We start from the raw sequence: 19,798 nt of genomic DNA, 5'->3' as shown, positions 1-19,798 counted from the left end.
TTCTCGGAAGTGACAACTGAGTCTCAGATTGATGAGGGGAGGTCCCAACCAGAGTCTGACCCCGGGGCTTCGGCTCAAATCTCCCCCACTTGACTGCCCACAACTGGACGCCAGGACAGGGTCCTCTCGCCATTTGCAGGGGCGGGAGAGAGTTTGATTGATGCCGTGACAGCGACACGCTGAGGTCCTAAGATTTGAGGTGTGGAGCCTGGGATGTGGGACTCCACCCACGCTAGCGTCACTCATAAACCGGATGTCCTTCCACGGAAACAACCCAGGCTAAGGAGAGCGGACAGATCATTTCTGTTTCTGAACCATGGGCTAGAAGATGATGGACAGGTGAGGAGGCTCAAACCAGCAGTTCAGAACCTGGGGCTCACTGGCGCTGCCTGGGGTCACCTTTTAAATGAACCCTCTGCATGGGTGACCCCGTTTCACATTTCCCAGGCTCTGTATAGCCCAGGGGCTGAGAAATGCCTGTCTAGACAGTGTCTCTGAAAGAAGACTTGGCCGAAGACTTTTCCTCCCCATCATTTCTCCTGATCTCCCAGCCCCGGCAGCCAAGGCCAAAGACCTTCCGGGAGCTCTACAGCCCACGCTGTCTGAGCCTCATGCGTGGGCCTCTCCTGCCCTCTGCTGGACAAGCTGCAGCAGTGCAACCACATCCCTGCGCCACCCAAATGCAGAAATCGCCTTTCCTCCCATCACCTCGCCAGTCTTTGCTCTTTTCCCACAGGATGCTGTACCTGAACTCTACGCCAGGGCCAGACTGATGGGGAGGGAGCCTTTCTTTCTATTCCCTCATTTCTATTCCCTATTCCTCCTCCTGCAAACGAGGACCCCTCCTTTCTGACCCCGGCACTCAGGGATTGCCTCCTTTCATAGGGCTGACACCCTGCCTATGATATGGGCGGGCTTTCCCTGCACTGTGACCCTATCTCTCCAGGTCTCCCTGCCTGGATCTCATCTCTTCCTTCTGCCTGCCAATCGGACCTCCTCACCCACCAAAGGCATGAACCTCCAGTAAGAGCTGAGCTGGCCCCCAGACATCCAGCTGTGAGCATGACACGCAGCCATGAGCACCAGCTCCAAGGCTCTGGGATGCCTGTTTCTGAGCCTCTGCTCCTCTGGGTCTGCATGACCTGCTTCTTGGCCCTGATTCAACCCACTTCAGTTTAACTGACATGGACCCCTGCTTTTAGCAGGCATCTTTCTGGGGGCAGTGGGAACCAAAGAGTTCAGTCTGCCTGGGAAGGTGGACGTGGGTAAAAGTCGTCACAGTAGAGGATACAGGATGCTGAACCTTATGAGGAGTGAGCCGGGCGCCCCTGGAGGGGAGCTCTGTGGGGGAAGGACCAGTCACAAGCTGATGGGTGACTAGTGTCACCTGAGGGGAGTGGGGCAGGGAGGCTACTGTAACGACTGACATCTACTGGGCACCACCTTTGCCTAAGTTATCATCTACCTTTGTCCTCCAGTTAGATTATTATCCAGATTGTACAGTCAACAGTGCCTCAGAGCTAGAAGAGCTAGCCCCTGGTCTCATAGTTACAGAATTATCTGACTCTGGTCTCATCTTCGTCGCATCATATTCTGTTGTTTCTCCAGCAAAAGGCAGAGCCCAAGCAAACAAGCGGAGCCTGGAGGCTCACCCAGGAACGAGCGTGTTCCCAGAGAGGTGGACACAGAGCTGAGTGTTTTTATAGTAGACAGGATGCCAAGACCTTCACCTTCAGAGTTTTGCAAAGTGGGCAAAGAGGGCAAGACGAGGAGTGGATGACCAGCTGTCCCTCAATAACCCTTCTCTTCTTTCATAAGTTGAACCCTGAGTTTATCACTTAATTTTTGGCCACCCTAAGTAAAACTACATTCCCTGGCTCTCCTTGCTGACAGGTGGGGACCATGTGGCTAGGGAGATGTGAGAAGAACTTGTGCAAACTTCTAGGTGATGCTTTTCAAGGAGGGAGCATGCCTTCCCTTCCGCTTGCGCTTCTTCCACGGACTGGCCTGCAGCTAAGCTGCTATGGTACCTAGTGTCTCACCAACAAGGGCAACATCACAGAACCAGCAGAGTGAGGACCCAGAAGACGCTGTGTGCCAGGCACCACAGAGCTGCTGTGCTGACACGGCAGTCCCCAGTGAAAGAGAAATGAACTTCTCGGGTGTTTCAGCTGTTGTTATTTATGGTCCCTCTATTGGTGGGGTCTGGCAGGGTCTTGGCCAGAGAGGATGAAATTGGAGGTGAGTGTGAAGAGGGGTGGTGATGGTGGGTCCTAGAAGCATCCTGCAGGTAAGTCCAACAGGACTTGGTATCTGATTGGATGTGGGATGTGCTGGAAATTCCTTGGTGGTCCAGCAGTTAAGATGCCACACTTTCCGTGCAAAGGGGTGAGGGTTCAGTCCCTGGTTGGGGAACTAGGATCCTGCATGCTGTGCGGCCACAGCAAAGAATGTGGGGTGTGAGGATGGAGGGCCAGCCTGGCAGTAAACTGGCAGCGGAGAGGAGGTGCTGAGCAGGCTGTCCTTTCCTGCTTCTGTCATTTCACTTCTGCCTCTAAAGTCCTCCTCAGACATCTCCTCTCCAGGACTTCTCCTCTCCCTGGATCCAAAGTCACCTTGCCACGACCTCTCTTGCTATATCCCTCACACGTGCTTCTCTTTTTGCTGGAACACCCCCTCCAGTGTACATCACCTTTGCCCTGCACGGCCTTTGCTTGACTAACTCATAGCATCTGTTATTGACTCAATGCAAATATTGGAGAAGGCAATGGCAACCCCCTCCAGTACTCTTGCCTGGAAAATCCCATGAACAGAGGAGCCTGATAGGCTGCCGTCTATGGGGTCGCACAGAGTCGGACACGACTGAAGCGACTTAGCAGCAGCAGCAGCAGCAAGGCAAATATGCCTCTCCCGGGAAGCCTCTCTGACTCCCCTGAACTGCATAAGGTTCCCGTCCTCTGCACTTTCACACCGTCCAGCACTCCGCTCTATGTCACCATGGACTTGTCTGTGCTGGAAGCGTTTGCTTCATGGTCCATGTCGCTCACGTTACCAGGAGCTCCTTGGGAACAGAGACCATAAGCATCCTTGGATTCCTATTCCTTGGAACAGCGTGTGCCTTACAATGGGGCTTCAAGAAATGTCACTGCAGGATTTCCCTTTATCCTCGTTTCCCAAAATCACCCTCCAGGTTCCCCCTACCATCGCCCACTGCAGGTTCCACTGTCTGGGTTCCAGCCCTTAAATGCTTCAAAAACAAAAACAAGCCAGCGATGTCAGGCAGCCTTCTGCAGCCGCCCCTCCCCACGCTCTGACTCAGAAGTGCCATTCTCAAAAGGTAACAGGTTTCTTCTATATTCTTACTCCCCATTTGGGGCAGGAAAAAAAAAAAAACCATGAAGTGAGCTTTCTCAAGGATGTTTAACTTGAAATGTTCCATGCCTTAAAATTTAGGTCTCCATTTCAGAAATGATTCAGCCTCAGATGAAAGGGAAAGTTATGAAACCCCATGAATGTCAAATCTCCATGTACCTTTTCCTCCTAATGCAGCAAAATGATACCTTTATCGCCGCTCAATCAAAGGCTCACCGAGGGAGATGGGGCTGTAGCAGTCATCATTGGATGTTTCCGGCAGCCCCTCACACCAATCTATTGCACAGCATCACCATTATAAACCCATGAAAGGCTTCCTCAATTCCTCTCCCCGTCATCATCAGCCACACCAGATATTTACTGACTGCCTGGTATACTCAGGACACTCTGCCAGGTGCGGGGAAGGAAAAGTTGAGGAGAGCTTTCTGAGGGATGCTGAAAAGGGGCACATCTGTACCTTAGAAGTAAGTTATCTGCCTCTGAAATGAGTCTTGAGGGAAAGGAGACAAACGCCGTGGCTTTGATAAAGAAAAGTGGTCCAGATCAATGGGCACCGTCAGACTGCTCTGCGTGCAATTTTGGCTGAGTGCAGAAAAATGATGCCATCATAGTTATTCAACTGCACGGTAACCAGGTCGATACGCTACATCCATATCCCACCCCCCACAGCCTCCCGCTTCTCCCCCAGCACCACCAATACGAGCCAGCGGGCAACGTGTTTCCGCGATCCTGTGCCCCCGTTTGGTCATGAAAATGTGAAGATTGAATGTATCACTGTTCTGAAGTCAAGATCTACACTTTTGAAAAAGGCCGTCTGTCTCCAAAATCAATTGCACAGAGAAGTAAAACAAACGTGACGCTTTTACAGAGAAAAGACAGAACTCTATGGACCCCAAATCTCCACATGCCTTTTTTAATGAGCACGAGAAAATGATGGGAACATCATTGTTCTACAGATGCTCTGAGTCACTCAGCAATGTGAAGCCTTTATCCGTTTCTTTTTTTCTGAGCATTTCTTTAAATTTCTTTCCACCTTCTAATCACTGAGCATCATTACTAGCAAAATATTAAAATTTACCTGCTATTTAAAGGAAAATTATTCAATATTTTGAATCAGGGGAATTTATATATTTGACACACACCATTTCTCTGTCCAGGCTTCCTAGGTGGCACAGCGGTAAAGGATCCACCCGTCAATACAAGAGAAGCAAGAGATGCAGGTTCGATCCCTGGGTGGGGAAGATACCCTGGAGGAGGAAATGGCAGCCCACTCCAGCATTCTGCCGGGGGAATCCCCTGGACAGAGGAGCCTGGTGGGCTACAGTCCACAGGGTCACGAAGAGTCTGACATGATATGCACACACTTCTGTATTGAGTCTCTGTGCCCTAGAGGAAGTAGGCCTCTGTCCCCATTTAGAGCGATGAGCCTAAAAGAAACCAAAAAACAATCTCATCATCCCTAAGGATGAGAAGATTGAGCCCAGGAAGGTGCAGAGCTATCCCAGTCACAATACCGTGATCCCAAGACCCCACTCTGGGTTTCCTGGGCACCAAGCCAGCTGGAAGTGCCCCCTCCCCCTACAAAGTGCTGCACCCAAGCCCACTTCTCATGGGAATAGTGGATATCCTCCCTGCTCCCCCCACCCCTGGCAGAGGAGCTGCCACTCCCCAGCGGCCCCAGGTCTCCAGGGGCTAAGCAACTGGCGCTCCCAGAAAACTCCCAGTAACAGCTGGAGCAAGAAACCTGGACCCCCTGTGTCAGGCAGTAAGGGCTCCCTTGGCTGCCATTGGGTCACGCTCACCCTTGCCTCTGAAACAAGACAGACCCTGGCCGTCGGAATGCAAAACCCGCTGTGCACGCAGCAGAGCCCACCCACCCATGGCTCTTTGCAGGGATGATGGGAGGAGAGTGTGGTCCGTGCTTTGTATGCCCCCTTTTCCCACACTCACTCCCAGAGAAGTCTAGCTCTTAACCTGCACCCTGTGACATTGTGGGATGGGTACTACTCTTGTTGTGTAACAGATGGCTGGGCACCTAGAGGGGACCCCTCTGTGTGATACTCACAGGGCCACTACGGCATCCAAACCAGTTAGAAGCAACAGATGGGAAGAAAACCCATCACCCGTCTCCCAATCTGCTATCTTGCTATCACTTGCTTTATAATACTTCTGTGTAGCTGGTAACACATACATTCCTGAGGGTTCTCCAGAGAACCAGAACCTATGGGAGATATATACATACATAGAAAGAGGTAGAGGTGGAAAGAGATTCATCACAGGGAGTAGGCCCACACAATTATGGAGACTGGGAAGCCCCAAGATCTGCAGGCAAACTGGATATCCGGCAGGTCCCACGGTGTAAGTTCCAGTTAAAAGCCAGCCACCTCAAAACCCAAGAGTAGCCCACTTTTCAGTTCCAATCTGAAGGCAGGGGAAAACAAATCAATGTTTCAGTTTAACTAGACAGAAGTTCCCACTTAGCCTTTTTGTTCCACTGAGACCTTCAGCAGATTGGATGAGGCCCACCCACCTTAAAGAGGGCAATCTGCTTTACTCAGTACTAATCCAGATATTAATCTCATCCAGAAATATCCTTCCCAGGTGGTGCTAGTGGTAAAGAACCCGCCTGCCAATGCAGGATATGGAAGAGACAGGTTTGATCCCTGGGTCAAGAAGATGCCCTGAGAAGGGCATGGCAACCCACTCCAGTATTCTTGCCTGAAGAATCCCATGAAGAGAGGAGCCTGGGATGTGTGTGTGGTGGGGGGGGGGGGGGGGGGGTGTGCTATAGTCCATAGCATCATGAAGAGTTGGACATGACTGAAGTGACTAAGCATGCATGGATACACTCAGATGTAACGTTCAACCCAATATCTGGACACCCTATGGCCCAGTCCAGCTGACACATAAAATTAGCTCCCACAGTAACAAATAGTACAGTCATCCATGGGTAGGCCAGGGGAGGTTATTTAACATTTGAAGTTCCTTAATGGAGATACACAGGCTTCCCCAGTGGCTCAGTAGTAAAAAAAAAAAAAAAAAAAAAATCCGCCTGTAATGCAGGAGATGCAGGAGACCCTGGTTCGATCCCTGGGTTGGGAAGATCCTTGGAGGAGGACATGGCAACCCACTCCAGTATTTTTGCCTGGAGAATCCCAAGGACAGAGGAGCCTGGCTGGTCCATAGGGTCACGAAGAGTCAGACGCGACTGAAGCCACTGAGCACATGTGCACGTGATGAGATCAAACAGTCAGGCAGTTAGCGTTTGAAAAACGCTCATGAACATCCCACCCCCAACAATTACTGACAAGCATTCCAGCCAACTTAATCTCTGATCCACACTAATCATTTTGGTTAATTAGTAGAATGAATGTCGGAAAATATTTTTGTTGCTAAACTGAATGCTGCTGTTCAAGATGCATGGATTGGCTAAAAGACGTCACAGGCATTCTCACCCATGTGTGAGTGGAGGAGAAGAATCCACCGAGCCCGGTAGTGCATGCCTTTCAGAGTAGCTCCCAGGCCTTGGGATCCCATCAGTGCTTACGGAGGTCTGTCACTTGGTCCCAGCTAGACAGTTAGCTGAATGCTCTGCTCAAGCGTTGCTTCATCCATCCATCCCAAGTATATAAAGTGCACAGAAGAAAGCCCAAGGGACAGGGAGCTGGGACATCACAGAACTTACAAAACTAGGTGTATTAGGGGTGCAGGGAGGCATATCCTCCACCTGTCTGTAAATGATAGAAGGGACTGCCACCAACCAAAGAGCTTAAAATAGTGATGACCTCATTGGCTTGGATGTCTGCAACACCATCCATTCACTGTTCTTTCTCCTAAGCCACCCTGTTCACCTTCCACTATCATTGCTGTGCTCTCCTCCTTAAGGGACAGAATCAGGATTCAAAACCACTTTGATGAAAACTAGAATAGTGACTGTGGTTCACAAGATGAACTTTCACCTAGGTAACTGTAAAGTCCCATGTTGAAGGCTACATGCTGTCTGCTGCCAAATTGTAGGATGGGTTGGAAAGAAGGGTTTGCAGCAGATTTGCATCATAATCTGTGAATGGTGACTTAATAGAAGTCTATCGCGTCAACAGTGAGGAACTCAGGGAAAAGCATTAAGTGTTTCGATGACACCTAAAGATCTGGGGAAAGAGCAATTTCACAGCACTCTGCCTTGGTCAAACCACATCAGGAATATGGCGATAAAATCTGGGTACCATATTTTTAAAGTCATTTTCACAAATGAAAATACATCCAGAGGAGAGTGACCAGGAAAATAAGCAAGTCTTAACATTATAAATTCCATTTAGACAAAGAATTCATGATATTTATCTTGGAGAAGAGACAACAAAGGGAAGAGGTATTTAAACATCAAATAGCTGAAGGCTTTACTATAAGGAGAGCATTTTGTAGATGAGGAGATGGGCAACAGATGTTTGCCTAAACTGAATAACAAGTTAAGTGTCCAGCAATGGCAGGCTACGAGATAATTGTTCCCTTATGCAGTAGGTACTACTGCCACCATCATCATCACCACCCATCCTTATCCTTACCATCATCCTTATCCTCATCATTACCAGCATCGTCACATCCCTGTTTCACACGAGAGGCATAAGAACTGAGAAAAGCCAACTAAGTCACTCCATAGCAGGTTGCTCATTAAGAAGTCATTTCCAACACTACCGTTGTATTATTTTTAATTATCCAAGGAGCAATCTCTTCTCTTTTCTCCCTGAATGGAGAGAAGAGAAGGGGAGTCAGGCCACCCTGAGGTCTCACATTGCTTCTTCGATATTAGGCAGACTCACGGGGTTCAGGCCCCAGCCTACTATTCACCATCAGGCGTCCTTAGCGTGTTGTTTGCCCCTCTAGTCTTTAGCGCCTCACCTGTGAGATGAAATTACCAAGAAACTCCCTGTGGAGTTCTGTGCAGATTGACTGAGCTAAGGCTGTTGCTAATATGCCGGTAAACACACGAGAAATGTTAGCTAATTACCATCCACCTTGAACTTGCTGAGCACCACGTGGACACAGATGTGTTTCCCATTCATAGAGCTTATAATCAAGCTACAAAGCCCTCTTCTTCCGGGAAGAAAACAAATTGAGGGTCTGGAAAACTCTCCAGGGGTTGTTCAGGCCTAGAAATCTCAAGGGGAGTGGTTTTCCATTCCAGATCCTCAGCCTCCAAGCAGCTTCCCCTCAAAGCCGATCAACCTGAAAACACCTGTCTCGGGGGTCTCCACTCGGTTTCTCGTCTCCCACTTTATGAAGGGAAGGCACCCTTCCTACCCACCCAAACCGTCAGGGTACCAGACCAAAGAGCAAGGTTGAAACACTGGACTGTGTGGTGAGAAACAGGTGACTGGAACTGCCCTGGCGGTCTAGAGGCTATGAGTCCACCAGCCAGTGCGGCTGTCTGGTCAGTCTCCGGACCAGAGACTGAGCGTGGGCCCTCGACCGTGAGAGCTCGGAGTCCTAACCACTGGGCTGCCAGGAAGTTCCTCTACTACTTCCTTTTAAACATTGAAACTTACCATTTTCTCTGCGAACTCATTTCTCTCTAACACTTTAAAATAATTTTATGATCTAATACTCTGCCTTTTAAAGTACTTTAAATCGTCTTACACTCCTCAGCAACACAAAGCAACATAACGTTGGTTGGGACAGAGGTTCTACCCCTGGTTAGGGACGATTCCACATGTTACAGTGCAGCCAAGCCCGTACCCCACAACCGCTGAAGCCTGAGCACCTGGAGCCTGTGCTCCACAAGTCACCGCAATGAGAAGCCTGCGCACGGCAACCGGAGGGGGGCCCCCACTTGCAGCAACTAGAGAGGGCCCGAGGGCAGTAACGGAGACCCAGCACAGCCAGAAAGAAAGAAACTGACTGCCTTCAGTTTTTGTCAATCGTGATTTTTTTCAATTCTTTCCTTGCTCAAAAACCAGAGGAGAAGCTAATCAAACTAAGTGATAGGTTGCGAAAAATAATTTTTGCTGCTGAATCACCATGTGACCATGTAATTTGGGCTTAAAAAGTTTAAAGAAAATTAAAGAACTGAGTAACAGGTAGCATGAAAATCCTTCTTTTCCAAACCCTCTTTTTTATGTGAATGAAGTTGTTCAGTTCTCATATGATAAAAATAAAAGAAATGAAATATACTGACTCCTGTCTCATTCAAGAAATAGCAATATTTGCCCAGGGAGACTTGGCCAGTCCCATCCACCTCCTGAAATATTTCCTTTTTTTTTTTTTAATATTTAACTATTTATCAAAGTTTGTAATGTATTTATATTCTTTGATCCATAGCTTATTCATAATAATTGCAAAAAATAACTCAATACAGAAAAATGTTCAACACTTAAGGATTTAAGATCACAAGAAATAAAATTTAACTTTATGTTGCTTTGTGTTGCTGAGAAATATAAGAAGATCTAAAATACTTATAAAGGCAAAGCATTCGATCATAAAATTATTTTAAAGTGGTACAGAAACATGAGCTCAAAGAGAAAATGATATAAAGTTTCAAACGCTTGGAAAAGAATTTGTAGAGGAATTCCCTGGTGGCCCAGTGGTTAAGACTCTGTGTTCTCACTGCCGAGGGCCCAGGTTCAACCCATTATCCCACAGACCATGTTGCATAGCCCCCCCAAAAAAAATTGTATGTGTATTTTGAATAAATGATGGTAGATATCAAATCTCTACCATTTTAAAAAGTGATGTAACCGTTTTTAAAGAACATATTTCAGATACACTGGAAGTTATATCTTTTGCAATTATTTCAACTTATTTTGAAATTGTTCATAAGGGAATTCCAAAATGTGCTAAAAAAAACACATCAGTTTTCAAATTTCTTTTAACTAAATGAGAGAAAAGATCCCTGGAGCAGATACCATTTAGTAAGTAAGTGAAGTCGCTCAGTTGTGTCCGACTCTTTGCGACCCCATGGACTGTAGCCTACCACGCTCCTCTGTCCATGGGATTTGCCAGGCAAAAGTACTGGAGTGGATTGCCATTTTCTTCTCCAGCGAATCTTCCCGACCCAGGGATCGAATCCGGGTCTCCCGCATTGTAGACAGATGCTTTACTGTCTGAGCCCTAAAAATCTACTGACACATTAACACAACCAATCTGGCCTCTTCCCTTCTCTCTTTCTCAAGAAGCATAACTCCTATTAAGTAAACAGGAGGGCCTAGGAGATTCAGATTCCAGTGAGATGGGGGTTAACCTATCCTAAACTTTTCTAGAAATTCTGGGAAAATATAACCAAAACAGTATTTTAAGTATGGTGGTGGTATAGTCACTAAGTCGTGTCCAACTCTTGCGACCCCGTGGACAGAGGAGCCTGACAGGCTACAGTCTATGGGATGCTCCAGGCAAGAATACTGAAGTGGGTTGCCATTTCCTTCTCCAGGGATTTTAAGTATAGCTGATCTCATAAGAAAAAGTAAGGGCGGATTCTCCAGTGCCAGAAATCAAGTGGGAACCGAAATCCGTGGTTTGTGATGACATTGCTGTTGCTCCCAGTTAAGCTGCCCCAGTTAAGTCTGCACTGCTCATCTCAGTAACCAGGACCATCCTCTATCCAAGCATCAGAAATGACACTTACCCTGGTGCAAGGGAACCAAGATCCCTGCATAAAGCCAGAACTCTCAAAGAGATGCAACCTCAGTAAAGAGATGGATTATAAGAATTCACTCACTAGCACAGGGAGGCCTCAAGGAAACTTATCTGTTCTTTCCTACTTTATTAGAATCAAGTAGAGAAGTCTCAGCTGAGAATTCTAGGCACTGGGGCTGTGACGCACAAAGGGATTTAAAATTACACTAGGGATCTAGGACTCTCCAAAAAGAGAAATTAACATGAAATGGATCCAGAGATAACCCAGGAAGCCCAGAAGGAACATGTACTTCCACAGATTAAGCCCTCCAGCCCCAAGATAAGAGGTCACAATCCAAATTTTCAATTCCAAATTATAAGGAAACAGTCGCCTTGAATAAGAACCAGCAGACAAAACAAGCAAGGGTACGAGAAACCCAAAATTTCAGGTAAAGGAAAAATTGAGAGAGACAAATCAGAATATTCAAAATAATGAGACATACACAAAATAATTAAAGGTATAGAGGCAACACACACCACTGAAGGAACAAGCTGTTTTGGAAAAGATGCCAAAGAAATCTCAGGGCAAAGTGATGGGAAGTGCCTCTACACTGCCTGGCAACTGTTAAGGCCCCCAGTCAGACAAGACATGCAGAGGTCTAGAGAATGACTAACAGGCAAAGGGAAAACCAGATGGTTGCAAGCCCATCGTTCGTACCATGTAGACGCCAGGGTGCACCAGGGCTGCCCCCAGAGTGCACCTATCACCCTGCACTTTGGAGCAAAGCCCAGCTCCATCTAATAACCCGTCAGCAGTCCCCTCCTAGACTACCTCTGCTGTTTGCAGAGTTAATAAGAAAAACAGTGGCTTGTTGTTTTCCCTTGTTTTTAAGATCAGTTGTGGGGCGCAGGTTAGTTGGCAGCAGAGAGAGCCGCAGTGCTGAGTCAGCAAAACCGGAGACTGAGACGACTCCCCCGCAGTACAGAATCTGCAGGGAAAACGCAGACTCACCGCCTGAGAGGGCATCTCAGGGCTCATCCTCTTCAACCTTTGTTTTCCTTGAGAGGAAACTGAGCCCCAGGAAGAAGCAACTCTCTCCTGTTTCTGCACCCAGTCTGTGAAAGGGCTGAAGCTCAGACAGGCTTTCCAGCTCTGAGGCCACAGTACAGCTGGCTGAGAGCATACGTGTGCCCCTGGCCAACTTGCCCTTTCTGCTGCCTCCGTCTGCCAAGGCCCCTCCTTGACCTTTCTCAACTCAGAGCCCTGATGCACCCCTCTTCCATCAGTGCAGCTATTTAAGCGGGGAGAGAGGATAAGATGGACAGGAGGCAAGCATCACTCTGCTGCTACTGCTAAGTCACTTCAATTCTGTCCGACTCTGTGCGACCCCATAGACGGCAGCCCACCAGGCTCCCCGGTCCCTGGGATTCTCCAGGCAAGAACACTGGAGTGGGTAGCGTTACTCTACATAGCAGTAAATCATATGAGAATTGTCTGTGTGTTTTTCAGAGATGCTGTCTTGAAGGGGAAATCTGATCAATTGTACTGATAAGACTTTACTTCAAGTTGTATTCTGTGTGTTCGCTCTTTGTGATCCCATGGACTGTAGCCCGCCAGGCTCCTCTGTCCAGGGGATTTCCCAGGCAAGAATACTGGAGTGAGTTGCCATTTCCTACTCCAGGGGATCTTCCCGATCCAGGGATCCAATTCACATCTCTTACACCTCCTGCACTGGCAGGCAGATTCTTTACCAACTCTGCCACCTGGGAAGCCCCAAGCTGCATTCTAGTAAAAAAAATCTCTAATGGTGAAACTTCCTAGGGACAGGAAGAGACGAGAGAGAAACCTGAGCACCCCACACCACCATCTTTCAGGCCACATTTAGGCCACCCCATCTAGCTTCTCAGCAAGCTAACTGTGATGAAAAAGCCTAAGCGGGAGGACTGGAAAAGGAGGAAAGGGACAAAACCACACCTAGGAGATGAGGCAGGCTGCAGCGAGCCCACAGAGGATCTGGAAAAGAACAAGGCTAATTTAGGCTCCAAACGTGGCTCGGAGCCACCAGGAGCAGCTGTGTTCCTGCTCTGTCCCCCACCTCCTCCCCTGCCTTGCCCATCATTCACTCCCCCAGGGCCCTCAAAAGCTTCTGCCCGCACCACGGGACCTGCCAGCTCCTGCGTGAGAGAGCAGCTTCTCTTCCCTTGGTGACACTTCTGTGTGGGTCGCTAATCCTAGGTACAAACATGCCATGCAGTACTGGGAAAAAAGAGGGTAAGGCTTGTTCCCCGGGGACTGTAGTCTCAATGCGGGTGGGCCTTCCCACCTGAGGAATCAGGTAGGTCCCACCCTCTGCACATGATCCAGGGACTGCAGAGGGGACTCGAAGGACGATGACGTGGGACCGAAGGACAGGTGTTCCACTAACGAGCACAGATGCCAGGCCCTTGTCAGCAGCACCGGCTCTGCAGACAGACAAACCTTCTGCTCATGTGGTTTCAGGTAAATGATTCATCTCTCCAAGCCGCAGGCTTCTCATCCATAAAAGAGAAATGACAACAGCTACCCCAAAGGGGTACTGTGAACATGAAATGAGATCGTACACATGAAGAGTATGTACACTCAGTGCCCTGTATGCAGGAGACACCTAATAAATGTTACTTCCCTTCTTTTTCCTTCTCCTCCAGGGGCCAGGTACCAGTGAAGATTTAATGAATCCACAAATGGTGACCGCAGGGAAAAGTTATGTTTAGAGGAGAAAGGCTACAGACACAAACGAGGATTGGACCAGACAGGTCAAAGACGGGAGAGCAGCCAGACGGAACCAATCTCAGCCCCCTTCATTAAAGGCTGGATAAGTCTCAAAAGCGTAACTGCAAGTGGAAAGGGCAACTTGCAGAATACACAATGCTATTTGTACACGTTTTTAAACCTTTATAGCATTATTATATACTGTTTATGGAAGTGTATGTAATTGCTAAGTTAAACAAGCAGGGCTCATGGGTATAATCAGAAAGTGACTTCATCATTATCTATTAATGTTTCTTTAAGTTTATTTAGTCAGGCATGTCCTTCCCCTGCCCTAGAATGAAATCCAGACAGTTCTAGTCAATAAAAAATGTCCTGCAGTCAATAAGTCATGTCTATCTTAGTGTAATCATCATGGTTCTCAACTTTATTTGGTGACCCCATTTATCAAGTATTGTCATAATAATGCCACATTATAAACCACCCCAAAGCTCAGGGACACTCAGAAATAGGCATCTGTTTCTAGCTCATAAGTAGAGGGCAGTTTGCTGACCTTGGTAGGGCTTGCTCCAGGCTGCGAGCGCTGTTTGGGACTCTTCCACATCTTTCACTCTTTAGGAGAGCACATTCTACCTGGGCCATGTTGTCCTGATGAGGGCAGAAATGCAAGAGGAAAGTCCTCATTGCAAGTGCATGGCAAGCCTTTACTCACATGATATCTACTAACATTCCACTGGCAAGTCACATGACCAAACCCAATACCAGCCCAGTGAGGATATACACTTCACCACTCTGATCAGGTGGCAGGTGGCAGGGGCATCAAAGCCACTCTCCCCAGAGCCACCATCAAGCTATCCAGTGGAGCAAGCCTGGCTTCTTCTCTCCTTCCCTCCTTGGTACTTTTGCCCCTCCTCCCCCACGTTGCCAACCCTGGTTCCTGACCTCTCCAGGTCCAAGAAGAGGGAAGCAGGAGGAGAAAGAGCCAGGAGAAATCTCACTTGATATGGGGGGCACCATCTCTGAGCCATCTCTGAGCGACCACTTAAATGGGACAAAACGCACCACTTAAATGGGACAAAACGCAGAATTGCATGGGGGCACCTGAAGCTACTCTTTTCCAGTCCCTTCTTAGTGCGCTTTGTGTTACTCTGATCTTCCTACAGAATTACAATTCATAAATGGTGTGGTGTGTCTGTCCAGGTTGGGGTGGAACCAGGGGGAGCCAACTTGGTTAAAGTCTGAAAGAAACATTCCCGGGAGACCTTCGAGAACACTCTCAAGGGTCCTCCAGAGTTCAAGGATCTAGAGTTCCAGGGCTCCTGCTGACAGCCAGCGCATGCCTCACCTGGCCATCATTTGCTCCTTCCTCGGCCCCTGGGCCTCTGGAGATGTCCCAGCCTCTATCTGCAGAAGATTCTTCACCCCCTTCTCTTATAGGCTCTCCTCTTGGCAGGTTTGGAGGAGCCCATGCAGCTCTCCTGCCCTTGAGGCGCTAACGGATCTCATGTCCTTCTCATCAACAAACTACAGGAGAGTGGGTAGACCCCAGTGAAGCCGCCTCTCCTCTGCTCCAACTTCAGAGCATCTGGTCTTTACTGCCTCCCTCATACACTTTAGATTTCTCAAGTGAGAGGCTGTGGCCTGTCCATCAAGCACCCCAAAGTGCAGAGGACACTAATCAAAGCTTGAGGTGAGACGCAAGTACCCCCCACCCCTCCCCTTGTGGGTAAGGGGATAGTTAGATGACATTCACATGTAAATCAATAGACTCTGAGGAAAGCAGATTGCCCTCCATAGTGTGGGTGGGTTTCATCCCATCAGTTGAAGATAGTCATAGAAAAAGACCACCCTCGCCTTTGAAGAGGGAATTCTGCCAGCCAACTACCTATGGGCTCAAACTACATTGTCAGCTCTGCTGCAGGTCTCCAGCCTGCTGACCCACCCTGCCCATTTTGGACTTGCCAAACCTCCACGATTGCGTAAGCCAATTCTTTCACATAAATAAAGAAATAAACAGACACATGTACATCCTGTTTTTTTCTGCTTCACTGGAGAAATCCAATACCGGGACTTCTTGGCAGATGGGTGAGATGAGCATCATGGCTGGGGGCAGGTTTCTTTCTCTTCTTCTTTGAAAACCTGCTGGGCCAGCTCCTGCCTTTTGCTGCAGTGCATTTTATCTCAGGGTCAAGTTGTGTTGCTTTTGGCCCAAGACTGCTTTAGAGACAAATGGATTCCTGGAAACTACGCTGTAAATCCAACTGTTAAAAGGCAAACTGTACTTTCCCATGAAAACAATGTTATGCGGAAGAGTAACTGTAGGGTAATACTCAGCACTTGTGTCGGACTTCGCAAAAGACTTTCCCATATCACATACTCTACTCCCTTTAGTCTTGGAAGGCAGGTCTGTGCTCTCTTCATTGCATGGATGAAAAAATGAGGCTCAGAGAAACGCTTTGCTCAGGGTCACGTGACCATTGGGGATGGAGCTGGGACTCAACCCTGATTCAGAGCCTTTCCAGCATCTCTTTAACCAAGTAAGGTCTCAGCCTCAACAGCATCACACACACAACAAAAAAGTCCTCCGAATGTAAAGATTTCAAAACCCTAGCCTCCACAATCATTTAAAATTATAAAATGTTGCTCTGCGGTCACATAAAACAGGCAAATGAGCATATGGGTTACTCAAGAGACACCCCAAACTATAAAGCAGACATATAACACATAAATAATTGTCACTACCCACCAGCAAGCTGCTAACCTGAGACTCCCGTGTGTCACCATCCACAGAAACACTCTCTGAGCGATCATTCACACCACTTAACAAATGGAACAAAACGCAGAATTGCACAGGGGCCACCTGAATCTGTTTTTTTCCAGTCCCTTCTTAGTGTCCTTTGTGTTACTTTGATCTTCCTATAGAATTAAAATTCATAAACGGTGTGCTGTGTGCCTGTCCAGGTTGGGGTGGAACCAGGGGGAGACAACTTGGTTAAAGTGCGAGAGTGTTAGTCACTCAGTCATGCCACTCTTTGGGACCCCATGGATTGTAGCCCGCCAGGCTCCTCTGTCCGTGGGATTTGCCAGGCAAGAATACTGGAGTGGGTTGCCTTTTTCTTCTCCAAGGTATCTTCCCAACCCAGTAATGGAACCTGGGTCTCCTGCACTGCAGACAGACTCTTTACTGTCCGAGCCAACAGGGAAGCCTTTGTAGACAAGGGCAGGGCTAAGAGCACCATGAAGTAGAGGCTGAAAGGATGTGAGTGTCAGAGCTGGGAAGCCAGGAAGGCCAGCAGCCCCTCTCCACTGGGGCCGGGGTCTCCTCCCTATCGCCTCTAGCGCCGCTCTCAGCCCCAACAGGAAACATCCCTGAGGCCTCAGTCTACCCTCCCCTGTCTCAGCAGGGCCTTCTTTGCTGACTCTAGGACCTGCCTGGTTTCCTCCTCTGTCCCCTCTCTATTGGCCCCTCATGTCTGCACATGCAGCCAGGCCCCCAGCTCTGGGGCGCCCTGTCCCTGGTGGACCGGAAATAAGCAGGACCTTATGGGTGCTCAGCATCAGTCAGTCTTGCTCTGCCTTGCCCCCTGCCCCTTCCCTCTGCATGCTCCACTCCCAGTTCTGGTTTCTGCTCTATCTCGTGGGGAAGAAATGGCTGTGGAAACCAGCCAGACTCCTCTGGTTCCCCCAGACCTGGGATCGGGGGCTCTCACTGCCCAGTGGAGCCTGCAGGGCCCCTTAGCCTGACGCCTCCCGCACAGACCATTAGCCCACGGGTCCAGGACTCCAGTTCATCCTTTGTGCCTAGTCTAGGGGCTGCCCAGGCTCTCTGCACCACTAGCTCTGAGCAGCCACCCTGAAGCCAACTGCCCATGGGCAATAAGCCATGGGCGCTCCCTCAGGCCACTGGGCTCACCCGTCTATGGGCTTCACCATCTGCACCCCTGCCCCCGGGACACTGGGACTGCCAGCACAGGCCACGGGGTCAGGCATGAAGCCTTCTGCCCCACACCTCAGGCTCCAGGGGCATCTTGGACCCAATATGCCTGGGCAGTAACTCAGCAAAGCAACAGGAAGGGATGAAAGAGAAACTCCAGTGGCTGGAGCTACAATAAACCTGAAAAGGATGCACATAAAAATAAGATTTAGAGGCTTCGGCTCAGAGGTAAAAGCGTCTGCCTCCAATGCGGGAGACCTGGGTTCGATCCCTGGGTCAGGAAGATCCCCTGGAGAAGGAAATGGTAACCCACTCCAGTATTCTTGCCTGGAGAATCCCATGGATGGAGGAGCCTGGTAGGCTGCAGTCCATGGGGTCACTAGGAGTCAGACACGACTGAACGACGTCACTTTCACTTTTCACTTTCATGCATTGGAGAAGGAAATGGCAACCTACTCCCGTGTTCTTGCCTGGAGCATCCCAGGGATGGGGGAGCCTGGTGGGCTCCCGTCTATGGGGTCGCACAGAGTCGGACACGACTGAAGCGATTTAGCAGCAGCACCAGCAGCAGTGGTCCAGGGTTTAAGACTTCACCTTCCAATGCAGGAGGTTCAGGTTTGATCCCACATGCCTCATGGCCAAAAAAGAAACAAACATAAAACAGAAACAATATTATAACAAATTCAGTTCAGTTCAGTTGCTCAGTCCTGTCTCTGCAATCTCATGGACCACAGCACGCCAGGCCTCCCTGTCCGTCACCAGCTCCCAGAGTTGACTCAAACTCATGTCCATTGAGTCGGTGAAGCCATCCAACCGTCTCATCCTCTGTTGTCTCCTTCTCCTCCCGCCTTCAATCATTCCCAGCATCAGAGTCTTTTCCAATGAGTCAGCTCTTCGCATCAGGTGGACAAAGTTTTGCAGTTTCAGCTTCAGCATCAGTCCTTCCAATGAACACCCAGGACTGATCTCCTTTAGGATGGACTGGTTGGATCTCCTTGAAGTTCAAGGGACTCTCAAGAGTCTTCTCCAACACCACAGTTCAAAAGCATCAATTCTTCAGCACTCAGCTTTCTTTATAGTCCAGCTCTCACATTCATACATGACTACTGGAAAAACTATAGCCTTGACTAGATGGATCTTTGTTGGCAAAGTAAGGTCACTGCTTTTTAATATGCTGTCTAGGTTGGTCATAGCTTTTCTTCCAAGGAACAAGCATCTTTTAATTAGATGGCTGCAGTCACCATCTGCAGTGATTTTGGAGCCCCCCAAAAAATAAAGTCTGTCATTTTTTCCATTGTTTCCCCATCTATTTGCCATGAAGTGATGTGACCGGATGCCATGGTATTCGTTTTCTGAATGTTGAGTTTTAAGCCAACTTTTTCACTCTCCTCTTTCACTTTCATCAAAAGGCTCTTTAGTTACTCTTCACTTTCTGCCATAAGGGTGGTGTCATCTGCATATCTGAGGTTATTGATATTTCTCCTGGCAAACTTGAGTCCAGCTTGTGCTTCTTCCAGCCCAGCGTTTCTCATATTGTATTCTGCATATAAGTTAAATAAGAAAATAAGCAAATATAACAAATTAAAGACTTTTAAAATGGTCCACATCAAGAAAAAAAAATCTTTAAAAACATAGTAAGATTTAAACCCCCAGCCCCTAAGCCAAGCCAACAGCAAAGGGGATAGAACTGCCCCTGGTCTCTCAAACAGCCTCGTCCCTGTGACCACATGAGTTTCATACATACTGACTTATGGAGGGAGAACTCAGCACCTAATGAAGAGGGTCACCTGTGTAATCTTCTCCACCTCCTGGACTGTGAGGACTAATTCCAACAGGTCTGGGATTCGCCTGATCTCTGCCTGTGAAATCAGCAATGTTCTTGGACTGATCTTGGTGGAGGCAGAAAACACACTGATTAAGAGTGTTGCTCTGTAACAATGCCCCCAAGGACTAGAGTGGTTTCTACCAGCTTGTCGGCTTTGTACTTTGGTAGCAATGAGATTGGAGAAGGCAATGGCACCCCACTCCAGTACTCTTGCCTGGAGAATCCCATGGATGGAGGAGCCTGGTAGGCTGCAGTCCATGGGGTCGCTAAGAGTTGGACACAACTGAGCAATTTAACTTTCACTTTCACTTTTCACTTT

The sequence above is a fragment of the Budorcas taxicolor genome, chromosome 4 (assembly GCF_023091745.1).
Source record: "Budorcas taxicolor isolate Tak-1 chromosome 4, Takin1.1, whole genome shotgun sequence".
Lineage (NCBI taxonomy): Eukaryota > Metazoa > Chordata > Mammalia > Artiodactyla > Bovidae > Budorcas > Budorcas taxicolor.
The sequence above is the reverse complement of the archived record's forward strand: the minus strand, read 5'-3'. Positions refer to the sequence as shown.